This window comes from Petromyzon marinus, unplaced genomic scaffold (assembly GCF_048934315.1).
Source record: "Petromyzon marinus isolate PM22_M1 ecotype Great Lakes invasive population unplaced genomic scaffold, UKy_Petmar_22M1.pri1.0 PM_G_Scaffold_58, whole genome shotgun sequence".
NCBI classification, from domain to species: domain Eukaryota; kingdom Metazoa; phylum Chordata; class Hyperoartia; order Petromyzontiformes; family Petromyzontidae; genus Petromyzon; species Petromyzon marinus.
The window spans coordinates 845,472-871,110 of record NW_027423011.1 but is presented as its reverse complement, the minus strand read 5'-3'; the positions used below and the strand labels follow the sequence as shown (position 1 = coordinate 871,110).

The window sequence follows — 25,639 nt, the reverse complement described above, 5'->3', positions numbered from 1 at the left end:
CGAAATTATGTTAATCAGTGTAATTATGCGCATAAATTATGCTGATTCGCGAGATAATCGTATTAATTTATGCGAGTGGGCGTGGTTAGGATAATGCAGGTCGTTATGGATTATCAGGTCGAGCCTCGGTGACTAGGATTGTGTTATGAATTGGAATGACGCAATTAATCGTATGCAGTGACGCAGGCGTTGTGAGCGTGAATGAGAGAGAGTCGATTCGACTCTGCTCTTTAATTCCGTATTATCGATAAGGATACGATTACTCTCGATTGAACATTACGAATTATGTGTGTTATGGATTATGTGTGGTGATAGTGTGCTTATGATAGGTCCCCAGGATTCAGATCTCATACGCAGAACAATATTATGCAGAATTTCAGGAATAATCACACACAAACCTTCTGCTTTAATCAATTTTATTTTCTAGCTAACTTTAATTTTTGGATAATATGAAAACTCAATCTCGGGATTTTGGAATTTCAACACAGCGTTAACATGATACCATCACGATTGCGTTGTTTCACCTCGATAGCGGCACCTGTGGTTAATTCCCGACGCGTAACGCAATCGATCGGTTGTTGAGAGAGAGATTAAAAACATGCGAACTATTCTATCAAACCTTAATTTTATAATATGCAAACTCGTATACTTGAATTGTTACACAACACGGCACTTGGTCTTTGATTCGTATCCAATCCTTAATACATTTTGATATGCGAAGTTATTATGCTTGAAATCGTCAGCACAGTACCACGTTGATGTTCGTTCATTGATTTATAACGATTATGAATTTAAAGCGTTCGACTGAAATACTTCTAATTGCCTTATCAACACCACTCGATGGCCGCAATGATTCGTTACTTGAATTGTCACACAACACAGCATTCGGTCATTGATCATGCGCGGCCCTTAATGCAATTATTGTCACGTTGTTAACAATAGGATGACTGATTATTATGCAACACTACTCGTTGAAAGGGGCACTCCAACCAGTATTATTCTTGGAGGCACAAATATGCGTTTGAATTCGTTATTTCATTCGTGGATACCAGCAAGATTATGTAGAAAGAAAAATATTAACGAACGACTCAAGTATTTCTAATCGACTTCTCAACGCGACTCAATGGGTGGCGACGTTTCCTTTTGAGAACCTTATCTCGGGCCAATCTTTTAATTAATTGTGGCCAGACCCCTGACAGGGAACCGGTTGAACACGCTCTCCACCCCCGCGAGCGGCGCTCCGTGGTGAGGTGCCAAGAATTAATCCTTGTTAATGGATCAGTTGGTAATCTATGCGGTTAGAAGTACAGCCCCAGCACAATATTACAGAGGAAAATTATGAACACTCTTAAAAACGATGGATTATTCACTCGATCGTTGCGATGTTTCCACAATCACGGATGGTTCAATGGCTTGAGGTTTTAGGCTTTGTTAATGACCCGTGTGTGTGTGTGTTGAATGGTATGAGTGGTGAAAGAGTAGGCCAATGTTTGGAATCGATTCTTTGCGTCAAGCAGACGTCTGGTTTGTCGTGTAGTGGGGGGCAGTGTATCATACGTATCAGTTGATTCTTCTATCAGTAGTTGGTTCGGACTCGACGGACGTTGGTGAACGAGTAGATACGTTGTTGTAGCTGCGATGACCGTCTGGTAGACGGCGTTAGAAGCACGCCCGCAGCGGCGCGGTTGTACGCGGACGGTAGGTAATGGGCGCAGTGCGTCTGCGAGCAGCTGGCACGCTGGTGCTCCGTCGTCGCCGGTTGTAGATTGCAGGCTCACGATTCGCTCGTGGTGGCGCTGGCCGCTAACAGCGGCAGCGGGTCGCCAATCGGCGACACTCGCCAATTCGGCGAGTTGTAGAGGCATCTCCGGCGTCGGTGATGGCTGGTCTTCTGCTGAGATGAGTTGAGCGGGTCTTCTGCTGAGATGAGTTGAGATGAGTCTTCTTCTGTTGAGCTGAGTTGAGATGAGTCTTCTTCTGTTGAGCTGAGTTGAGATGAGTCTTCTTCTGTTGAGCTGGCCCCGAGGGCTGATGAGCTGGTTTCAATGCTGAAACGGCTCCTTTTTATGCCAAAAATCTCTCTCCTTCTCGGCTCCCCCTCATGAGGCGGAGCTATCTTTGATCTGATCGTATGTCGGTGGGGGGGGTTAGTGTGTCGGTGGTGAGGGGGGTTCGTGTGTCAGTGTGTATGTTTGTGTGTATTAAAAAGAAAAATAATTTTCATCCTGAGTTTAAGAGGTCCGTTTCTTGATTGTTGGAATCCATATCCCTTGGTTCTGTAATGTTCTATAATGGAATATCATTTAAGGTTAACATGTTATTATTAATGTTATATTGCAATTTCTTTAAAACTTGTTTGCCTGGTTGCCGTGTGTGGGGTGGGGTGTGTCTCCTCATCAAACCCGGCTGGCTTTTCCTGATGGCCCCTTGTGATAAGGTGTAATTCCTGCTTCTCCGCACTGTGAGAGAGGCAAAGGTGGTCGGGATTGCTTTGGATATTGTTTAAACTCTTTCGCAAGTTTGCCCGTTGTCTCATTCCTTCTCGATAACCTTTGATGTGACTCGGTATTCCTGCTCAAAGCTTTGTTTTAACAGTAAAAGTATTAAAGGTGAAAATCATTTGATACCGAATTAATCATTGGATAATAATTCACATGTGTCTGGTGGCCTGTTCTTAATTGGAGTGAGCGTTAGGATCGCTAATTTTATCTTATTCTTGTTGCCTTTTATTTTTTTTGTTGTTTTACTGGCAAATAAGGAAAAGAATATGTATACGATTTACCCTGTTGGCGTCTCTGTGTCTGCTCTCTTGGTGTTCTGACCTCGGAGGGACCTTTCCTAAGGCGCCCATCAAACTCTTGTTCATCTGGAGATTTTCGCCGATAGCTGTTACATCCTCGCCTTGAGAGTTTTATTATTTCTTTATATATATATGGCCTGTTTATGACCAACATCTGGTTTTTCGTGTTTCTGGCTTACGGGTTTTATTCATTAAAAAAAATATATATTGTTTGTCACGAAAGAAAGGAAAAAGAAATCTACGTGTATGCATCCGTAAATATTCTTATGGATATTAATTGTGGAAAAAGGGCCGTATACAACACCAAACAGACACACTTTGTCCTAACATCACTTATTCAATATTTGACCCTCAGACAAAATGTTACATGCACACGCACAATCAGACAAGTATTCATTCTAAATTATTGACAGGCATTTTAACAAAATTTAATTACTGCAGTGAAATAGACTGCATCAGGTTACATCGTATTAACAAGAAGCTATTTTTAAAAAAAATATGCGCCGTCTGCTTAACAGTGTATGTACAACCTACTATTGCCATTTGCACGCTGGCATCTCGGTCAAAATTGATAACATTCTAAACATTACCTACAAAGTCATGTAGAAGGGAAATAATAAGATAATAAAATAATCAAATAAAATTCTCACGGCGTTTTGGCTTCTTGCGAACATCGTGAGAATTTTATTTATTGTTTCATTTTTATTATCTTATTTCCCTTCTACGTGACTTTACCGAAAGAACCAAGAAGATGAATCCCTGCAGTCACGAAAGCTTTAAATCGAAAAATTACCTACAAACTCCACAACTAAGATGCCACATCAATCATCGCCCCCTACTGACAGGCTCTTGTTCACATGCAGGCCGGTGCAGGGCCACCACCTTGTGCCACACAGGGGCAGAAGCTACTTGGGGATGCTCTTCGAGTGTCTGAAACGGGATACAAAACTCCGAGTTGCTGAGACAATCTAGATTTGAAGTTTGTGACTGCAGGGATCCATACTCCTTGGTTCTTTCGGTAAAGTCACATGGGGGCGATTAAGCAGGCACCATATAAATGCAATTGATAAAATAGTGAATGCTTGGGAGATTATTGGCTCTCGCTCCTGGTTAGAGATATCCCCAATCCACAGGTCCACAAAGACTGGCCGCTCTTACTCTGCAGGTTGAACCTACGAATTGAGTGTTCAACTTCACATTCTTGTCATTAAAGGCTGTGACAAAGGTGCATCTATTGTAGCGACATCGTCTCTGGCTTACACATCTACCGACTTTGGATTGTCTCGGAGGAAGTCCACCCACACTTCCACTTCCACAAACTGCTGGGAGTTGCCTCGCTCTGCCTCACAGTCAGAATTCTCCTCCTGCTTCACGTTGCCTCCATCAATGTGAAGGTCCCTTTTTGGAGTTGAATCTTCATCTTCACATTTCACCTTCACTTCTTCGCTCTTCATCACTTCTTCACATTTCACCTTCACTTCTTCACTCTTCACCATCACTTCTTCCCTCTTCACCATCACCTCTTCATATTTCACCTCGATACCTTTAAAAGTGTCCAAGCTGGGATTTTCTTCCGGTTCGTGTTTCATGAGGGATGGGCTTATTGCGGCACTTTGACTTTCACAAGCTGATTTCAGACTCCACTCCTTGTGGACCTTCTGATGCTTCTGTGTTCTCTGGTGTACTTGAAGATGTTGTTGCTGTGCAAACGTTATCCCGCACGGAGTGCACCTGAAGGGTTTCTCTCCCGTGTGTGTTCTCTGGTGTTTTTTAAGAGCAGATGCGAAACGTGGACCCCCCTAATGGAACATCTTCGCCGGTTAGAAACATTTAGGCTGGCCTGCCTACGATCCATCCTGGGTTTAACCAGACTGGATTGTGTGAGGAGCTCACAAATCCTTGAAAGATCTGGGCAGGGTCCCATCGGTGAGCTCCTCCGGCAGGCAAGGCTGCAATGGCTGGGTCATGTAGCCCGCATGCCCAGCCACCGCATGCCGAAACAGCTTTTGTTCGGCCGGATTGAGGGGGCTAAGTGGGCGCGGCACGGGCTAGAGAAGAGATGGAGTGATGTGGTACAGGAGGACGTGGAGCTGAGTGGACTTGCCGATGACTGGTACCAGCGGTGTCAAGATCGGCCTCTGTGGAGGAGGCTCGTGAAGGATGCTACTGGGCAGTTGGAGGCAGTCGCCCTCCAACAACAACGGAGGGTGGAGGAGCGACGCTCAGAACAACGAGCAGAGCGCCGGGTGGCTAAAGCACAGCAGGTTGGCACAGTAGGGGGCACAGGTGGTGCATCAGCCAGTCACCTCAGTCAGTCGACCCGTGGCACCTGGGTCTGCCCCGTGACCTCCTGCCAGCGGGCGTTCGACACTTCACGTGGCCTCAGGGTGCACACAGCCTGGCACAAGCGTCGTGGTGACGTCACCGCCACTTAGTGGCGAATGGCGGTTGTTGTTGTTGTGTATGTACACTGTGTGTCACTGTGTGTATACAGTGTGTGTGTACACAGTGTGAAAACTGTGTGTGTGTGTACACAATGTGTATAAACTGTGTGTGTCACTGTGTCACTGTGTGTGTGTGTGTCACTGTTCCTGGCACAAACGTCGTGGTGACGTCACCGCCACTTAGTGGCGAATGGCGTTTGTTGTTGTGTCACTGTGTCACTGTGTGTGTGTACACTGTGTGTGTCACTGTGTGTGTACACTGTGTATACACTGTGTGTCACTGTGTCACTGTGCTTGGCACAAGCGTCGTGGTGACGTCACCGCCACTTAGTGGCGAATGGCGTTTGTTGTTGTGTCACTGTGTGTGTGCGTACACTGTGTGTGTACACTGTGTACCCTGTGTGTACACTGTGTGTACACTGTATGTGTGTACAGTGTATACAGTGTGTGTACACTATGTGTACACTGTGTGTGTACACTGTGTGTGTATACACTGTGTGTACACTGTGTGTGTGTGCACTGTGTGTGTGTGTACACTGTGTGTACACTGTGTATAGACTGTGTGTGTACACTGTGTGTGTACACTGTCTGTGTACAGTGTGTGTACATTGTGTGTACACTGTGTGTATAAACGGTGTGTGTACATTGTGTGTGTACAAACGGTGTGTGTACATTGTGTGTGTACACTGTGTGTACACTGTGTACCCTGTGTACTCTGTGTGTACACTGTGTGTGTACACTGTTTGTGTCCGCATTGAACCGAACCCCCGGCAAGACCATCTACTTAATGACGAGAGAAAATTCACACGAAATGTCCTTTTCAATGAAGTCTTCTAGGTGTAAATTGATACAAGCTTTTAATGAGGAAATAAAATCATCTAATCCAAAACACAACACAATTCAAAGATGTTTCATTTTAAAACTTCAAAACGGAGCATGGGGTACTTGCTTGAATGCGTCCTTCGTGTTCAAATGTTGTGACTTTCCTGGCCTGAAGGCCGTCAATGTGTTGGACCCTTATTGGTGCACAGCGTCTCAACAACAGCAGTGGGGTTTGTTTCAACCGATGGTAACGAACATCCAGACGTGAATCAGCAAGGAGCAATTCTAGTCCCAGTTAGACAAAATCTACGTCAACACGTAAGACAAAACTACAATTCGTGTTGTAGAGAATGTACCTCCTCCTATACGTGTAACTTTCAAGTGGTATGCCTTGTAACTGATGAATGATCCGAGCGTGCTACCTATTTCAAAGACAATGAGTTGCTCCAGAGGCAGACGCTTTGTGAAACACAAAAGTACCCTTTGACCTGTATCACAAGAACAACGGGTCTCACCTGACTTCTCTGTACAGGTTACTTCCAAAAAACACACACACACACTTTGTCCTAACATCACTTATTCAATGTGTGACCCTCAGACAAAATGTTACATGCACGCGCACAATCAGACAAGTATTAATTCTAAATCATTGGCGGGCATATTACAACATTGAATTACTGCAGCAAAGTTGACTGCATCACGTTACATCGTATTAACAAGAAGTTATTTTACAAATACGCACTGTCTGCTTAACCGTGTATGTACAACGTACTATTGTTGCGTCATTCAAAACGAGTAGGCCGTTGCATGCTGGCGTCTGGGTCAAAATGCAGCAAATTCTAAACATTACGCTACAAATAATAGATCACAGAGTTTCGATGGCAACACAAGCAATCGTCATCAGGTGGGACAAGCACAGCAGCAGGAAGAAGAAACTGCTGGTGTAGGCGCCTACTTCAGCAGTTTCTCTTGCTGTGGTTGTCCCACCTGATGACGATTGCTTGTGTTGTGATCTAAACGCCGTGATCTGTTATGTTTCTACCCACGTGGTGACTTTACCGAAATAACTCAACAGTGTGGATTCCTGCAGTCACGAAAGCTTCGAATCAAGATTGCCTACAAACTACACAACTGAGATGACGCATCAATCATCGCCCCCTACTGACATGCTCTTGTCCACATGCAGGCCGGTGCAGGGCCACCACCTTGTGCCACACCGGGGCAGCTGCTACTTGGGGATGCTCTTCGAGTGTTTCAGACGAGGTACGATACAAAACTCCGAGTTGCCGAGGCGATAAAGCACCGTGTAAATGCAATTATTATAACATAGTGAATGCTTGGGGGCTTATTGTCTCTCGCTCCTGGTTAGAGATCTACCCAACCCACAGGTCTACAAAGACTGGCCGCCCTTAGTCTGCAGGTTGAACCTAGGAAATGAGTGTTCAACTTCACATTCTTGTCATTAAAGGCCTATGACAAAGGTGCATCTATTGGAGCGACATCGTCTCTGGCTTACACATCTACCGGGTCTCCACTTGACTTTGGATTGTCTCGGAGGAAGTCCACCCACACCTCCACTTCCACAAACTGCTGGGAGTTGCCTCGCTCTGCCTCACAGTCAGAATTCTACTCCTGCTTCACGTTGCCTCCATCGATGTGAAGGTCCCATTTTGGAGTTGAATCTTCATCTTCACATTTTACCTTCACTTCTTCCCTCTTCACCATCACCTCTTCACATTTCACCTTCACTTCTTCGCTCTTCACCATCACTTCTTCACATTTCACCATCACCTCTTCATATTTCACCTCGATACCTTTAAAAGTGTCCAAGCTGGGATTTTCTTCCGGTTCGTGTTTCATGAGGGATGGGCTCATTGCGGAACTTTGACTTTCACAAGCTGATTTCAGACGCCACTCCTTGTGGATCTTCTGATGCTTCTGTGTTCTCTGGTGTACTTGAAGATTTGATGAATGTGCAAATGCCTTCCCGCACACACTGCACTTGAAGGGTTTCTCTCCCATGTGTGTTCTCTGGTGTGTTTTAAGAGCAAATGAACCTGAAAATGTCTTCCGACACACACTGCACCTGAAGGGTTTCTCTCCCGTGTGTGTTCTCTGGTGTGTTTTAAGAGCAGATGACCATGAAAATGTCTTCCCACATACACTGCACCTGAAGGGTTTCTCTCCCGTGTGTGTTCTCTGGTGTATTTTAAGAGTAAATGAATCTGAAAATGGCTTTCCACACACACTGCACTTGAAGGGTTTCTCTCCCGTGTCTGTTCTCTGGTGTGTTTTAAGAGCAAATGGACCTCAAAATGCCTTCCCACACACACTGCACCTGAAGGGTTTCTCTCCTGTGTGTGTTCTCTGGTGTGTTTTAAGAGTAGATGAATCTGAAAAAGTCTTCCCACACACAGTGCATTTGAAGGGTTTCTCTACCGTGTGTGTTCTCTGGTGTTTTTTAAGAGCAAATGACTGTGAAAATGTCTTCACACACACTGCACTTGAAGGGTTTCTCTCCCGTGTGTTCTCTCGTGTGTTTTAAGAGCAAATGAATCTGAAAATGTCTTCCCACACACACTGCACTTGAAGGGTTTCTCTCCCGTGTGTGTTCTCTGGTGTCTTTGAAGATGAGATGAATCTGAAAATGCCTTCCAACACACATTGCACTTGAAGGGTTTCTCTCCCGTGTGTGTTCTCTGGTGTGTTTTAAGAGCAAATGAATCTGAAAATGCCTTCCCACACACACTGCACTTAAAGGGTTTCTCTCCCGTGTGTGTTCTCTGATGTTTTTTAAGAGTAGATGAATCTGAAAATGCCTTCCCACACACACTGCACCTGAAGGGTTTCTCTCCCGTGTGTGTTCTCTGGTGTGTTTTAAGAGTAGATGACTGTGAAAATGCCTTCCCACACAGTGCACTTGAAGGGTTTCTCTCCTGTGTGTGTTCTCTGGTGGGTCTCAAGAACTGATGACCATGCAAATGCCTTGTCACACACAGTGCACTTGAAGGGTTTCTCTCCCGTGTGTGTTCTCTGGTGTCTTTGAAGATGAGATGAATCTGAAAATGCCTTCCCACACACATTGCACTTGAAGGGTTTCTCTCCCGTGTGTGTTCTCTGGTGTATTTTAAGAGCAAATGAATCTGAAAATGCCTTCCCACACACACTGCACTTGAAGGGTTTCTCTCCCGTGTGTGTTCTCTGGTGTTTTTTAAGAGTAGATGAATCTGAAAATGCCTTCCCACACACACTGCACCTTAAGGGTTTCTCTCCCGTGTGTGTTCTCTGGTGTATTTTAAGAGTAGATGACCTTGAAAATGCCTTGTCACACACACTGCACTTTAAGGGTTTCCCTCCTGTGCGAATTCTCTGGTGCTGTGTCAAATTTCCAGTCTTATCCGTGCTGTATGCACGCCGGTCGCATTGTTGAATTGTCGTACCGAGCTGCTGTGCTGAGGCCCTTTGCTCCATCAGACCAGCGTCAGCTGCAGACAGAAAATAAGAATATCCACACCATCTACACGTCAGTATCAAGCCATGGAGGAATTAATATATACAGTCACACGTGACTTACACGTCTATATTCATTCATGTATTCACGACTAGCTGTACTATCCGGCTTCGCCCGGGACTTGGATCCACCACGTCCGGCCGCCTTTGTCTTCCCAGTGGCGATGTTCACACCACAACAGTTACTCGTTTGAGGCTGAGTCGACCTAGGGGAGGCCCAGAAGCGGTTCAAATAATCATCACTGGTGGTGGCCGTGAGCGGGAATCGAACTCGGGTCGCCGGGTTCGTAGCGCGGCGTAGCGCTAACCGATACACTACAATGCGTTACGCTTACACACACACAGACAGATACACACACAGACACACTCACACACACACACAGACAGACACAGACAACGCTAACAGCTACACTACAATGCGTGATGCTTCCACATGCGAGGGTCACGTGACAGATTTGAAGTCACAGGTCACTTGCCGTGCAAAAAATCTATACATTATTGAGCTCCCCCCCCCCCTTAAAAAATAAACTAAAAGTGTATTTGTAAAATGTTTGCATGGTGTATAGTCTGTAAAGCACCCACATGGCAAATTTCCAGTTTGTTGCATGTCGGGAAGTACGCTAAACATTTTGAACAGACAACACACACAATCACAACTTTGCCTTTCATATATATTTGGAGATGCAGTGAAAAGCTTTCCCAAATTCATCACACGGTTTCAGTTTTTTGATTTTCAGTTTTATTTATTTTGGTTATAGTCCCGTGAGCCATTCGGCTCTTGAATCGGGTGCAACCACAACAAGCAAAAAAACAAAACCACGACCAAGAAAATCATCTTACAGTGACTATGTGTGACTGTGCAAACAGCACTGTCATGGCACGCAATGAGTGGGCAAATGTCATAAATATTCCTGTAAGCCCTCGCATCTTCAACATTAATGTTGCCATAGAAACGTTGTGGGGTGTTTTGCTTCATTGTAAAAAAGTATATATCTGTTATTTTAATTTTATTTTCTATCTACGTGACTTTACCGAAAGAACCAAGAATATTAATTCCAGCAGTCACCAAAGTTTTAAGTCAAAACATTCACACACGTTGACAAAGCCTCACCTTGTGTTGTTGTGGGCAGGTCGCTTCTGATAACAAGAGCGGTATAGCAGCTCAAGCGGGCTTGGCCTGGTGAAAAAAATAAAAATTGAGTGAATATTTACAATAAAACAAAGTTACAAAGTGGCGAGCCGGGTGAAGACAAATTAAACTTAAGCGAGATAATTAAAGTAAATGCAATCAGGCGAGGGCAGGAGGCAAGGCCCCGCGTGGCTAGGCCCCGCGTTGTAAAGTTCCAACCTGGACATCGATTCCCATGCTCGCTGCTACTCAACTGACATCCCTACGAGAGAGAGCGAGGCTCTACCTTGGTAAACAACAACAACCACGACCACCATGAGAATTTCTCACCTCGGATTTCAGTGCAAGCGCAGATCGGCAGCCTCCTGTTACCTCGCTACGTAACGCGTGTAAGCAGGTAACATGACGTCACTTCCGGGGTAAGAGACACGCCCCTCCCACAATGAGCTGCTCTGTAACTGAATAAATTATGTTAATGATTCCGGGCCAAATGTCGACAGATGGGGCGTGGCTGCTGAACCCGTCGCAATAAACTCTCGACGGCTTCAACAGATACATTATGTTAATGAACCGCAAGTCACTGGGCGTAGCTTTGCCCAAATAAGGATTGCCACTGGATTGATATCGGCAGTGACCCAAGCGGAGGTGAAGTCATGCTCAAGAGCGCTGTGGACGGGGTTGGGGGAGTGTGAATACCTTGGTGAAATCACGTCACTAGCGAGGTACACCTCTTGCTGGCACTTCATGCCGATGAGGTCATGCTGAGTGGTGATGTCACAGAGCGGGGATGCAATTTAAGTTGATTTAGATTCATTTTCCATTGCCCCCTCCCTTGGGTGCGTGAACTCAGCAACAACAACGTAGACATCATTGTGTGTACAGTGTGTGTGTGTACGTACACACAGTGTGTGTGTGTAGTTGGGGGGCAATGGCGGTGCATTGGCCAGTCATCTCAGTCAGTCGACCCTCATAGGCCAAATCGCTTCTGAAAAATAAGTTAATAGCAGCTCACTGGGCTTTGCCTAGTAGGATGGGGATGGCTTAGTTGCGTGCGTGTGTGTGTTTGGGCGATTTATTTACCATTTGTGTACTTTGCACTACCATCACGTGTTCTACTTTGTGTTGTTTTAACGTTCTCACCCCGTGCGCCTACTGGACATCTGTGAAAAAGAGCTTCATAGCTCATCGGATTTCTCCAGTGTAAATAAACATTCTGCTTCCGAGGTGCTCGCTAACGGGCACTTGCCCCAACAGTCTGTTAAAGGTTACCACGGGGGGGATCTGCGTCTTTTGTTGGCCGGGCTAACGCTACGTTAATTCCCGATGCATCAGAGACATTGCACACGAGGTTTCTTTGCTAGTGGGAGTCATCAAGTGAGTACCTCCCAGTCAAGCGTCTCAGCCGTGCCGCTGCAAACTGCAAGGGAGGTCCCCCCCCCTCCCACAAGTCTTGCAGGTCAATTCATCGCGGTGTGTCACGATATTTGTTGCGATATTTCATATTTGTTCATGCGTGTTTGATTTTCGCGAACGTGTATTGCGTGCACATATTTGGAATACGGTTCGTTTTTCGAGAGAGAGAGAGAGAGGAAAATATAAAATGACGTATTTAATTTGTTGTTGATAGCTGAGGATATATTTGACGCGGTTTGTTGGCGGAAATTAAAAACTCTAACTGATGAGGCACAGCAACACTGAGTGTACGGCGTTTCACTGCACGTGGTCCGTGCCCGCCAGACCAGAGACACGTGACTAGTGTAGCTAGCCAGGTGGTGACCACCAGGCTAGCTACACTAGTTATCATGTGACTGGTGTATCTAGCCAGGTGGTGACCACCAGGCTAGCTACACTAGTTACCACGTGACTGGTGTATCTAGCCAGGTGGTGACCACCAGGCTAGCTACACTAGTTATCACGTGACTGGTGTAGCTAGCCAGGTGGTGACCACCACGCTAGCTACACTAGTTATCACGTGACTAGTGTAGGTAGCCAGGTGGTCACCACTGAGTGTACGGCGTTTCGCTGCACGTGGTCTGTGCCCGCCAGACCAGAGACATCAATCGCACACCCGACCCGACCCACGATTAGACTGGCAAAATAGCTGCGTGCGTTATATCATTGTGGATTCAAATGTCACAAGCAGTAAACAATTGAAATGGCGCATATGTTTGATAGTTCAACACATTTATAACATTTCACATGTTAATGTTATTTGAGGATATTGCCACGAATTTAACCTACCATGTATAAAATCAAACGTAGCAACGCAACATTTTTGGCTTGGATCCACCACGTCCGGCCATCGAACAAGGACGGCCACTGCATCGCACACTCTCAGATGCGCTGCCGCGGCCGTCTGGAACGCTCTTCCTTCCGATATTAGGAAGCCACTGGAGCTATGCGATTTTAAATCATCTGGATTTAAAATTGTATTTCTTTAGAACTAAACTTGGTTCGAAGCTTTTGTGACTGCAGGACTTAATCTTTGTTTTTTTCGGTAAAGTCACGTATAAAGAAGAAATAATAAAATAACATAATAGTGTACGACGTTTCGGTTGCAACACAAGCAGCCATCATCAGGTACAGAAGAGATAAATTTAAGAGAGAGGGGAAACACATAACCCCAGATGTATACACAGACACCCAAGTAGGGGGAACTAACACATACAATAGGGGACACAGAGAGAGAAGCATACCAAACAGAGTTTATGTGTGTCTATGTCTGTGTGTGCCGTCTGTATCTTAAATTTCATACTTAACTTGCAATTTAGCAATCTTTGAAATAACGTCATCAACCAGGCTATGCGTTAATTGTGTTTTGACCGACCGTCTGTGTTGCTTTATTTGGTTTCCAAATTCTGCTAAACTCTGTTTGGTATGCTTCTCTCTCTGTGTCCCCTATTGTGTCGGTGTTAGTTCCCCCTACTTGGGTGTCTGTGTATACATCTAGGGTTATGTGTTTCCCCTCTCTCTTAAATGTAGCTCTTCTGTACCTGATGATGGCTGCTTGTGTTGCAACCGAAACGTCGTACGCTATAATGTTATTTTATTATTTCTTATTTATACGTGACTTTACCGATAAAAACAACGATTATTTAGAACTGTTTTTTTTCCCTGTGATTACTGACGCGTGATTAATGTGATGCTTCGTACGTAACGAACGTGATGATTCAATGGCATCGCCTTCTAAGTTTGACGATGAGATGACGTCACACGACGTCATGCTTTCTGACGTCATCACCTTGGCCAGAAAACGTTTTGGGAAACCCTTTGGTCAATTTGTCTCGTTTTCTTTTTGGGCAAGTCTCTAGTAACGCAAGTTAAAACTAAAGTTGTACGCGTATTGGATCATATTGATGAGAGCAATTGTGAGCCCAAGTTACAGACAGACAGAGCTTAAGTATTAACACCCCCAACCTTAGCCGCAACATATATTTGTTTAATTCTCTACTTGACCTCCGCCCTTCCTCTCTTGCCAATGTTTGGTTCTTCTAATCCCATTTGCAGGTGTATGGAACCAGAACGCTTTTGGAACTCACAGGAATACCTCTGACGTATGAACAAATCAGCTCCAGAGCAGATTTGTACTCCCAAAAGGAAATAATGAAAATGAGATGTGTGTGTGTGCTTGTCCAATCAAATTCCCAGGAGTTTAAAAGCGAGAACTTTAAGTCATAGATCGATAGTCATTACAAGTGCAGTAGTAAATACAAGTTTAGAACACGGTGGCAGCCAATCATCCCAGTGCTAATGTACCAAAGACAGGTTATATCACACACATATATATAAGCATGCCAACCTTGGATGGTACATTACAATTAAACTATTACAACTATTTATTATTTTACCAGGTAAGGCCCAGTGAGCTATATAGCTCTATTTCAGAAGCGACCTTGCTATCTCAAATTAAAGCTCAACGAATTAAGATTGTACGTGCAAATTTGTAGCAGCCAAAAACTAAACATTAATCTTGCCTTTTTAAAGCTTTCGTGACTGCAGGAATTCATCTTCTTGGTTCTTTCGGTAAAGTCACCACGTAGAATGGAAGTAAAATAATAAAGTAATAAAAATAAAACATAATAAAATTCTCACGATGTTTCGGCCACAACACAAGTAGCCTTCCTCAGGTGAAGAAACAACTGTCGGGAAGACAGCGCTTTAGTTATTATGTTTAATTTTTATTATTTGATTCCCATTCTACGTGACTTTACCGACAGAACCAAGAAGATTAATCTCGCCATCCCGATTGCTTGGGTTGCCGATTGAAAGCATCCCAAACATTATGAATACCGCCTGGCCTACGTAACATCAGCGCCAACGTCACGTGGCAATATGCCTGCAGGAGCTCATCGCTCAAACAGGCGTCTGGCTTTAACGAAAGACTCCTTGAAAACAAAGCTCCATGAGCGTCCCAGTCTCATGACGGTTCCCATTGCGCACACGGACAGCTGCTCTTCCACTCCGCTGCTGGACGAAGGCCTCCCCACGCCGCACGATGCGCGAGGTTTCAGCGAGTATCCTGCACCGCGCGGGACGCCGGTTTGTGTCGCCGTGTTGAAGGCCAGGAGCGTAGACACGGGTTAAGTTCAGTTCATTACGAGACCTCCTTTGCCAGGAGCAAGATACGCCTTTTGGTGTCGTCTGGTCCAACGCTAGTGGAGACTGGGCTCTAAGAAATGCCGTCTCGGGTGTGGACCAATCAACTTCAAGGACAGTGCCAATGTCATTATCAGAGTTGTCTGTTTTGTTTGCATTTTGACTGCTTGTGTTGTGGTTATTGCAAACATGATCCCCTTGTATAAAGGTGTCAGTTTTGGTGCCAGATAAAAGGGTAAAAACCTATTACTAAGTTCAGTTCAGTTTATTTGGTGTAGCCCTGTGAGCCATCAACAAACACAAAAACAAAAAAAAGAACCCAAAAAACCATCTTATTACAATGGGGGAATTGTAATAAAAAATAATTGACATTAATAATGCGCAATTCGTCCAGGGATCACGCTACAATGGATTCTACGACATGTAATTGCTCGTTATTTGGTGACGCTGCATCGGCAGTGTGGCAGTGACACAATCGTGTGACGTGTTGCTTTCTTGTTAATGGCATGACACGGGGCTGCAACGTGACTGTGCTGGACGTGTCACGTGACGGCAACACAATCGTGTATCCGTGACGGCCCGTGTGTTCCAATGACACGCGGGCCTTGTTAGACTGATGGCCTTAATCTTAGTTTTCTTGTTGTTGTTGTTGTTTGACTTGCATCCCATTAGGATTTTTGCACGCAGCGTTGGTGGTGTACGGTGCTATTTCAGGAATATTTAGATGTTTTTTTTCCTGGATTTTCTGTTTGCACAGTCACACAAAGTCACTTTAAGATGTTTTCTTGTTCGTGTTTTTGTTTGTTGTGGTTGCACCCGATTCAAGAGCCGAATGGCTCACAGGGCTATACCAAAATAAATGAAACTAAAACTAACCAAGAGAGAATGTCACTTGATTATGTCTTTGACGACCCAACGGGGGCGGTGACGCGACCACTTGCACCCTGTCATCCCCCACAGCCACCCCACCCTCCCGTCATGCTACACAATCTGCCCTTCCTGACAGGGCCTCCAGCCAATTCCTTCTTGACCTTTAAGCTCGGCGGGTAGCGATCGTGGCAGGGGCGGAGCCAGGATTTTCAGGCTGGGGTGACATTCAACAAATGTTAATTTCAAGAATGATTTAGAGTCGGGCTGTTGAACCGGACGCCATCGGTTGGCGACACGCTCTGACATTGCAGTTGGCACAGAGTTCGCCAGACAAGAGTGGCGTGCACTTACACGCAGAATGTCACCCCCCCTGTCACCCCCCCCCCCCCCCGGCTCCGCCTCTGGATCGTGGTATATGCAAATCCTGGCCATGCGCACAAGACACCGGGGTCAGCCCTTACCACAGCCACCGCGTCTCCCCCGCCTGCAGGCCCCAGACTCGATTGGCCGGTGGGACGTGCTGCTGGGTGGGCGGCGATTCTCAAGGCCCGCGCGGCGCACGGTAGGGTGGCGTGGCCAACTCCGTTCCCGGTTGCCGCCTTTGTCTCCCCATGCCGAGTAGACCCAGGGGAGACCCAGGACCGGGACGAACAGAATCCCTCACTCGTGTTAGCCGTGGCCGGGAATGTAACTGGGGTAGCTGGGGTACATCGTGCAGTTGTCTCGCTACTGCAACCACCACTCCCCCCATAATAGATACACACAAGTATCCCTTGTACAGCATTAACAGACTTTAGGGGGAGGTGCCGTTATCGAGTGGCGCCGATGAAGGCCGGCACATCACACGAGGGGGTGGGCGGCCAGCACCACGGCCGGCCGCCTTTGTCTCCCGAGTGGTAATACACCCCTGCATACACACACACACGACAACAACCTCGTTGGACATGTGTGTTTTGTTGTAGTACTAATGGCCTTAATCTAAGTTTTTGTGGTCATTGTTGTTGTTGTTTGACTTGCATCCCACTGGGATTTTTTTGCACACAGCGTTGGTGGTGTACGGTGATTTTTTGTCAGGAATATTTTTGCTGGTTTTTTTTCTCCATGGATTTTCTGTTTTGCACAGTCAACACAAAGTAGTCACTGTAAGATGTTTTTCTTGTTCGTGTTTTTGTTTTTTTGTTTGATGTGGTTGCACTCCGATTCACGAGCCGGATGGCTCACAGGGCTATACTCTTTGGTTCTATTCGGTAAAGTCACGTAGGTAAAAAATAAAACAACAAAAATCACGTTTCGGCCACAACACAAGCGGCCTTCATCAGGTGTGGCCAAAACGTCGTGATTTTTGTTGTTTTATTTTTTACCTACGTGACTTTACCGAAAGAACCAAAGAAGATGAATCCTTGCAGTCACGAAAGCTTTAAATCGAAAAATCGAGCTCAGTTAATTGCATTGTCGCACCGCAAATCGACGGCGTGCTGTAGTGTCTCCATCGTTTAAATTTGCCGTGCGCCTGCGACTGTAATGATTTGCTATTATGGACCCGTATCCCATGGGTGGGTGAATTAATCGCATCCTTTAAAATACTCTCCCCTTAGTTGAATTCTGTTATAGAATGTTGGCTGATGGTTGGTTGAGGATAGTGATGGAATGACAGCCAAGGAATGGAATGCGGCCAATAGAATGCCCATCGAGACGACGGGATGTTATCAGCTGATGAGTATCACCTGCAGGTACTGGGTGGATTAATACTTTTCGGGATCTCGGGAGATGGTGAGAGCGTTTTGAGAACCTCATCCAGCAGTGGATTGACCGTGGATTCTGATGGTGATGGCACTGGACTACTCAGCAACTGTCGGTACAAAGGCACAATCAATGTTGAAGGCCTCTTTTTATCTGTGTTTCACAAAGACAAGATAATATAACACATCTGTTCCATTTTTCGATTTAAAGCTTTCGTGACTGCAGGGATTCATATTCTTGGTTCTTTCGGTAAAGTCACCACGTAGAAGGGAAACAATAAAATAATAAAAATATAAAACAATAAAATTCTCACGTTTCGACTGCAACACAAGAAGCAATCATCATCAGGTGTGAAAACCACAGCAATATTTTTTTTCAAATTTTCTGGTGTGAAAACCACAGCAATAATTTTTTTGAAATTTTCTTGCTGTGGTTTTCACACCTGATGATTGCTTCTTGTGTTTCAGTCGAAACGTCGTGAGAATTTTATTGTTTTATATTTTTATTATTTTATTGTTTCCCTTCTACGAGGTGACTTTACCGAAAAAACCAAGAATACTCTTCTGTTCCAGTTATTGACGTCACTGATGATTTGAGATTAGAATGTATATGCTCTGAACCCTCAGCCCTGTTCACACAAATGTAATGCTGCTTTGGTTAGTTCATGAGAACCAGACAGGAGTTAATTAAGGGTAGACACTCGGATAGTAATACAAGAATGGTTATGACAAGAATGTTTATTAACTCAATTATAATTGCCCAAGCTTCGTAGCATTGAAATGGTTGTGGTGGCTTTTGAATAGTGAAAAACTCCTTTTAAAAACGGTTTTATTTTAAAGTGCACTAAAAAGTAAAGAACTCGATTGGACAACGGGAAGTGGACGACATCTTGAGTACAAGATTTGACCACGACATCAAACAGAGGAATGAAGTTTAATAACTTTTTTGTCACAACTTCGTTCAACTCACCGTCGAGAAGTACGTCAATGATGCGGCGCCTGCTCACACATCAACGCTTACTTGAATTAATTGGTTATTTTATAAATCAATCTTCAATGTACAACTTTTGTTTGTGTGGAGTGAGGGTGCCCGTAACTCATTCACACGGAGCAGGCGAGGCGATTCCACAGTTTAGGGACCGTGGCGTTTTTGACCTACACACAAATATATATGAATAATAAGGCGTCCATACAAAATGTTAATCGCTTTAAGGGAGCCAATTAATTAATTGATGCCGATTTTTATACAGACATGCATTGTCACCGGATCTGAGTACCGTGTGCAAAATGTGGAATTGATTGGACGACGGGAAGTGGACGAAATTTTTATCACGACATTTGACCACGACAGAGGAATCAAGTTAAGTAAAACCATTTTGAACGCGAATGAGAAATCCCCCCCCACCCTCCACCGATGACGCACGAGCGTTGCTAGGGGCAACCCCCGGGCAGCTTTAGCGGCACAAGGAAATACTTAAATAATGCGAAATAGCACTAAATTGTTAATTTAACAACTTTTAAAGTTTACGGATGGGAAAACGGAATGGTGCTGGCTCACCACGGGGCTTACTGCGTGGTACCCGGCTACTTTTTTTAAAAGTAAACTCCACGGTTCGCGAGCAAGTGTGCGTCCACACAGAGACAGACGGATGGATACACAGAAAAAAATGCCTTTTATAGGTAAGAAAAGAAAAACGATGACAAGACTCAGTGTGTGAAGAACACAGGATTTATTCGGTTCACAAGTCAACGGATATAACTTCAAAACACTTTTATCGGTCATCTTTTTATCGAGACACCTTTTTTTTACTCATCCTGGCAGACACACACACAGACACACGCCTCTGTCTGTGTGTGTGTCTGTGTCTCTGTGTGTGTGACTGTGTCTGTATGTGTCTGTGTGTGTGTCTATGTGTGTGTGTGTTTCTATGTGTGTGTGTATCTGTGTGTGTCTATGTGTCTGTCTGTGTCTGTGTGTCTATGTGTCTCTGCGTGTGTGTGTCTATGTGTCTCTGTGTCTATGTGTCTGTGTGTGTGTCTATGTGTGTCTGTGTGTCGATGTGTCTCTACGTGTGTGTCCATGTGTCTGTCTATGTGTCTGTCTGTGTGTGTCTGTGTGTCTGTGTGTCTATGTGTCTGTGTGTCTATGTGTCTGTGTGTGTGTCTATGTGTGTGTGTCTATGTGTGTGTGTCTGCGTGTGTGTCTATGTCTCTGTGTGTGTCCATGTCTTTGTGTGTGTCTATGTGTCTTTGCGTGTGTGTCTGTGTATTTTCGTGTCTATGTGTCTCTGCGTGTGTGTCTATTTGTCTGTGTGTCTATGTGTCTGTGTGTCTATGTGTCTGTGTGTGTGTCTATGTGTGTGTGTCTGCGTGTGTGTCTATGTCTCTGTGTGTGTCCATGTCTTTGTGTGTGTCTATGCGTCTTTGTGTGTGTCTATGCGTGTGTCTATGTGTGTCTGTGTGTGTCTATGTGTCTCTGTGTGTGTGTCTATGTGTGTGTGTCTGCGTGTGTGTCTATGTCTCTGTGTGTGTCCATGTCTTTGTGTGTGTCTATGCGTCTTTGTGTGTGTCTATGCGTGTGTCTATGTGTGTCTGTGTGTGTCTATGTGTCTCTGTGTGTGTGTCTATGTGTCTCTACGTGTGTGTTCATGTGTCTATGTGTCTGTATCTATGTGTCTGCGTGTGTGTCCATGTGTCTATGTGTCTGTGTGTGTATCTATGTGTCTGCGTGTGTGTGCCTATGTGTCTGCGTGTGTGTGTCTATGTGTCTGTGTGTGTATCTATGTGTCTGCGTGTGTGTCTATGTTTCTCTGTGTGTGTCTGTGTCTCTGCGTTTGTGTCTATGTGTGTGTCTATGTGTCTCTGTGTGTGTGTCTGTGTCTCTGGGGAGCGATAGTGTAGCGGTTAGCGCGCTGCGCTATGAACCTGGCGACCCGGGTTCGATTCGCGCTCACGGCCAACACCAGTGACGATTATCTGAACCGGTCCCGGGCCTCCCCTAGGTCGACTCAGCCTCAAATGAGTACCTGGTGCGGTGTGTAAACATCGCCACTAGGGAGACAAAGGCGGTCGGGCGTGGTGCTGGCCACCCACCCCCTTGTGTACCGTTCCGGCCTTCATAGGTGCTCGCTAACAGCACTTGCCCCTACAGTCTGTTACAGGCTATATGGGGGATCTTTGTCTTTGTCTTTGCCTATGTGTCTGTGTGTGTCTCTGTGTGTGTGTCTATGTGTTTCTGTGTGTGTCTATGTGTCTCTGTGTGTGTCTATGTGTCTGTGTGTCTATGAGTGTCTGTGTGTGTATCTATGGGTCTGCGTGTGTGTGTCTATGTTTCTCTGTGTGTGTCTGTGTCTCTGCGTTTGTGTCTATGTGTCTCTGTGTGTGTCTATGTGTCTCTGTGTGTGTCTGTGTCTCTGTGTGTGTGTCTATGTGTCTGTGTGTGCCTCTGTGTGTGTGTCTATGTGTCTCTGTGTGTGTCTGTGTCTCTGTGTGTGTCTGTGTCTCTGCGTTTGTGTGTCACTGAGTCTGTGTGCTTGGAAAGTCGTCATCGGTTTCGTTGTCTTCGTAGACCGTTTTCCAGACGTACGATTCCAGAGACAATCTCTGCACACACACACACGTACACACACACATACACACGTACACATACAAACGTACACACACACGTACACACGTACACACACCTACACACACACATGGTCACACAAAGACAAAGATTCCCTATTATAGCCTTAATAGAATGTAGGGGCAAGTGCTGTTAGCGAGCACCTATGAAGGCCGGAACGGTACACGAGGGGGTGGGTGGCCAGCACCACGCCCGACCGCCTTTGTATCCCGAGTGGCGATGTTTACTACACTGCACCAGGTACTCATTTGAGGCTGAGTATACCTAGGCGAGGCCCAGGACCGGTTCAGATAATTGAATCCAGTTCGCCGGGTTCATAGTGCAGTGTGGCACTAAACGCTACACTACTGCTCCCTACACACGTACACACACGTACACACACGTACACACACACGTATACACACACACACACGTACACACACACACGTACACACACACGTACACACACACACACAGACCTTAGAGCCGGACAGTAGCCCCCAAGTGCGTCTTTGTTTCTTCAACCACATTCCTCGGCCGAAGACGGGGCTGTGGGTAACCACATTGACAACATTCACCCACAGTGGCACTCACCACACAGAGACCCATAGACATCACCACACAGAGACATATGTATGTTTATGTGTGTGTATGTGTGTATGTATATGTGTGTATGTGTGTGTAATGACAGGGTGACGCCTGGTCTCAGCGAGCTGATGAAAGTTGCAAGCGAGAATTTCATCATCACTTGCAGCTGGGGTTGGCATCGACCCCCACTCCTCCTGATGTTGAGGGTAAATGGGCGAGGTTTAGGACTGTGGGTCATGCAGCTGCAATGGCTGCTTTGGGTACGCGGTCCAGACCTCCCCAGAGACCCTGGCTGACAGAGGAGGTGTTCAGGCTGGCTGAGAAAAAGCGACAGGCCCACTCTCATCGGCTACATCATCCCACATCGGAGAATGAGGAGGCTTACCGCAGCTTTCACTCGGAGGTTCGGAGAGCCTTGAGGCAATGATGGGTGGTGGTCGCGCATTGCTGAGGAAATGGAGTCTGCGTAAGTGGCCCGCGATCACAAATTGCTCTTTAATTCCATCATTAGGGGAAAGAACGGTGATCCAATCTCTGACCCCCAGGAACAGATTTGCAGAGCATTTCTGTGAGGTCCTGGGGGAGGGGAAATCCCTCAGCCAGGAAAACAACGTGGCACAAAATGGGGATGACCCTGCTGAGTATGCGGTGCCTCAAATATTGGAGGAAGTCACCCCCTGGGAGTGGCTGGCTGAAGTGACATTTGTTGAGGAAGTACTGAGGGCGATCCAGAGTCTGAGACCAGGAAAGGCAGCAGGCAGAGATGATCTCCCAAGCGAAATTCTGAGGGAGGGTGGCGTTTGTGCACAGACTGCCCTATATGACATCATAACAACAGTCTGGACCACTGGACGGGTTCTGCAGTATTGGAAGGATGCCCTGGTGGTCCCCCTCTTTAAGAAGGGGGACTGCACAGACTGTAACAACTACAGGGGCATCTAACTCCCCAGTGTGCCGGGAAAGGTCCTGGCAAGGATTATTCAACATTAACTTGCTAGGCACGCTGAGGAGAGGCTTGCGGAGCCCCAATGCAGTTTCAGCAGAAGGCGGTCCTGCACAGATGCCATATTTTGTCCGTCTGCTACAGCAGATGTATAGGGAAATCCTACAAGACTTACATCTCTGCTTTATTGACCTGGTCAAGGCCTATAATACCATCAGTAGGCCTGGGCTCTGGGTTGTTCTTCGTGTTTTTGGAGTCCCTGACCCTCTGCTCACGATCATTAAGGACCTTCATGATGGTGGGCAGGCCCGGGTAAAACTACGTGGCCGGGAGTCAGAGCCATTCCCTGTCCACCTTGGGGTGCGACAGGGATGTCCTCTGGCTCCCACATTATTTAACATCTATTTTGACCACGTAGTTCTTGAAGCCCTTCAATAGCTGTACCGGAGGAATTTCCACTTGGTACAGATACAATAGGAGGCAGATCGATGCCCGGGTGCGGTCAAGGGATTGCTCCCTATTGCTCAACCACGTTATGTATGTCGATGATCTGGTAATTGCTCCTCACTCAGAGGAGGAGTTGGAGACGCTGCTGCTGAACCTGGAGTGTGCCACTAAGAGGTGGAGCCTTACCATCAGCCCCACCAAAACTAAGCACCTGCCTGGGTATTTTGTACCATCGGACACTCCACCCCCATAGCTCCCAATGGGTGATAGGGCAGTTGTGGAGAGAGTGGAGAGTTTCCCATACTTTGGCAGTGTGCTCATGCCCGGTTCTGGTTTAACAGCAGAGGTCTCACTCCGAATCAGTCGAACGGCAATATCTTTTCATCGGTTACGTAACGCTGTGTGGAAGCTACCTGGTCTGTCGCTCCGCACTAAGCTTCAGGTTTTCTCGGCCACGGTCATTCCCTCCCTTCTCTACGCTTGCGAAACGTGGATCCCCCTAATGGAACATCTTCGCCGGTTAGAAACATTTAGGCTGGCCTGCCTACGATCCATCCTGGGTTTAACCAGACTGGATTGTGTGAGGAGCTCACAAATCCTTGAAAGATCTGGGCAAGGTCCCATCGGTGAGCTCCTCCGGCGGGCAAGGCTGCGATGGCTGGGTCATGTAGCCCGCATGCCCAGCCAACGCATGCCGAAACAGCTTTTGTTCAGCCGGATTGAGGGGGCTAAGCGGGCGCGGCACGGGCTAGAGAAGAGATGGAGTGATGCAGTACAGGAGGACGTGGAGCTGAGTGGACTTGCCAATGACTGGTACCAGCGGTGTCAAGATCGGCCTCTGTGGAGGAGGCTCGTGAAGGACGCTACTGGGCAGTTGGAGGTAGTCGCTCTCCAACAACAACGGAGGGCGGAGGAACGACGCTCACAACAACGAGCGGAGCGCCGGGTGGCTAAAGCACAGCAAGTTGCCACAGTAGGGGGCATAGGTGGTGCATCAGCCAGTCATCTCAGTCGACCCGTGGCACCTGGGTCTGCCCCGTGACCTGCCAGAGGGCGTTCGACACTTCACGTGGCCTCAGGGTGCACATAGCCTGGCACAAGCGTCGTGGTGACGTCACCGCTACTTAGTGGCGAATGGCGGTTGTTGTTGTGTATATATGTATGTGTGTATGTATGTGTGTATGTATGTGTATATATGTGTGTATGTATGTGTGTATGTATGTACCTTTTTCTCTGCAGCTCCAAGTGTGGGAAGGAAACATGGCTGCCCCTCCCCGTGTAGCTCCGCTGACGCTTGATGACGGTGTGGGAGGAGGAGGCCACCACCTCCTCACTCTTCTCCTCCACCTCCTCGCTCTTCTCATCCACCTCCTCACCATTCTCATCCACCTCCTCGCCCTTCTCCATCACCACCTCCTCCTCACTTTTCTCTTCCACCTCCTCACCCTTCTCCTCCATCACCACCTCCTCACCCTTCTCATCCACCTCCTCGCCCTTCTCCTGCATCACCACCACCAACCCCTCGCCCTTCCTGGTGCCGCCAGCGGCCACGGCACCGCCCTGCCGGTCACCGGACGGCAGCGGCCGTGGGGCGGCGACGACGCCGCCGCCAGCGCCACCGGTGCCACCGGTGCCGCCGGTGCCGACGACACCACCGACGCTGTCGCCGACGCCGCCCAACGTTGCCCGGTCGCCGCGGCACGGCCCGGCACTGCCTCGGCCTAAGAAAAGCTGTCTCGGGTGTGGACCAATCAAATTCAAGGACAGTGCATATTATTATCAGAGTTGTCTTTTTTGTTTGCATTTTGACTGCTTGTGTTGTGGTTATTGCAAACATGATGCCTTGAATAAAGGTGTCAGTTTTTGTGCCAGTTAAAAGGGTAAAACCTATTCTTATATCTTGTTTCTGGCAAAGGAGGTCTCATAATGTTAATGCTCACCCCGAGCCCTCAATGCTCTGAGAGTGCGCTGTTTTTGAGTTGTACGCCTTTTGGCGTCTTCTGGTCCAACACCAATGGAGACTAGGCTCTAAGAAAAGCTGTCTCGGGTGTGGACCAATCAAATTCAAGGACAGTGCATATTATTATCAGAGTTGTCTTTTTTGTTTGCATTTTGACTGCTTGTGTTGTGGTTATTGCAAACATGAT

At 46.6% G+C, this 25,639-nt stretch overlaps 1 long non-coding RNA gene across 1 annotated transcript; it reads right to left on the bottom strand.

Moving 5' to 3' along the window:
• Positions 1 to 21,374: 21,374 nt before the first annotated feature.
• LOC142918229 (uncharacterized) lies at positions 21,375 to 24,847 on the bottom strand. Its single transcript, XR_012937445.1, has 3 exons — positions 24,718 to 24,847; positions 21,994 to 22,063; positions 21,375 to 21,513 (listed from the first exon to the last, which is right to left on the bottom strand). It is a non-coding gene; the product is annotated as an uncharacterized LOC142918229 (long non-coding RNA).
• Between the last annotated feature and the right edge of the window lie 792 nt (positions 24,848 to 25,639).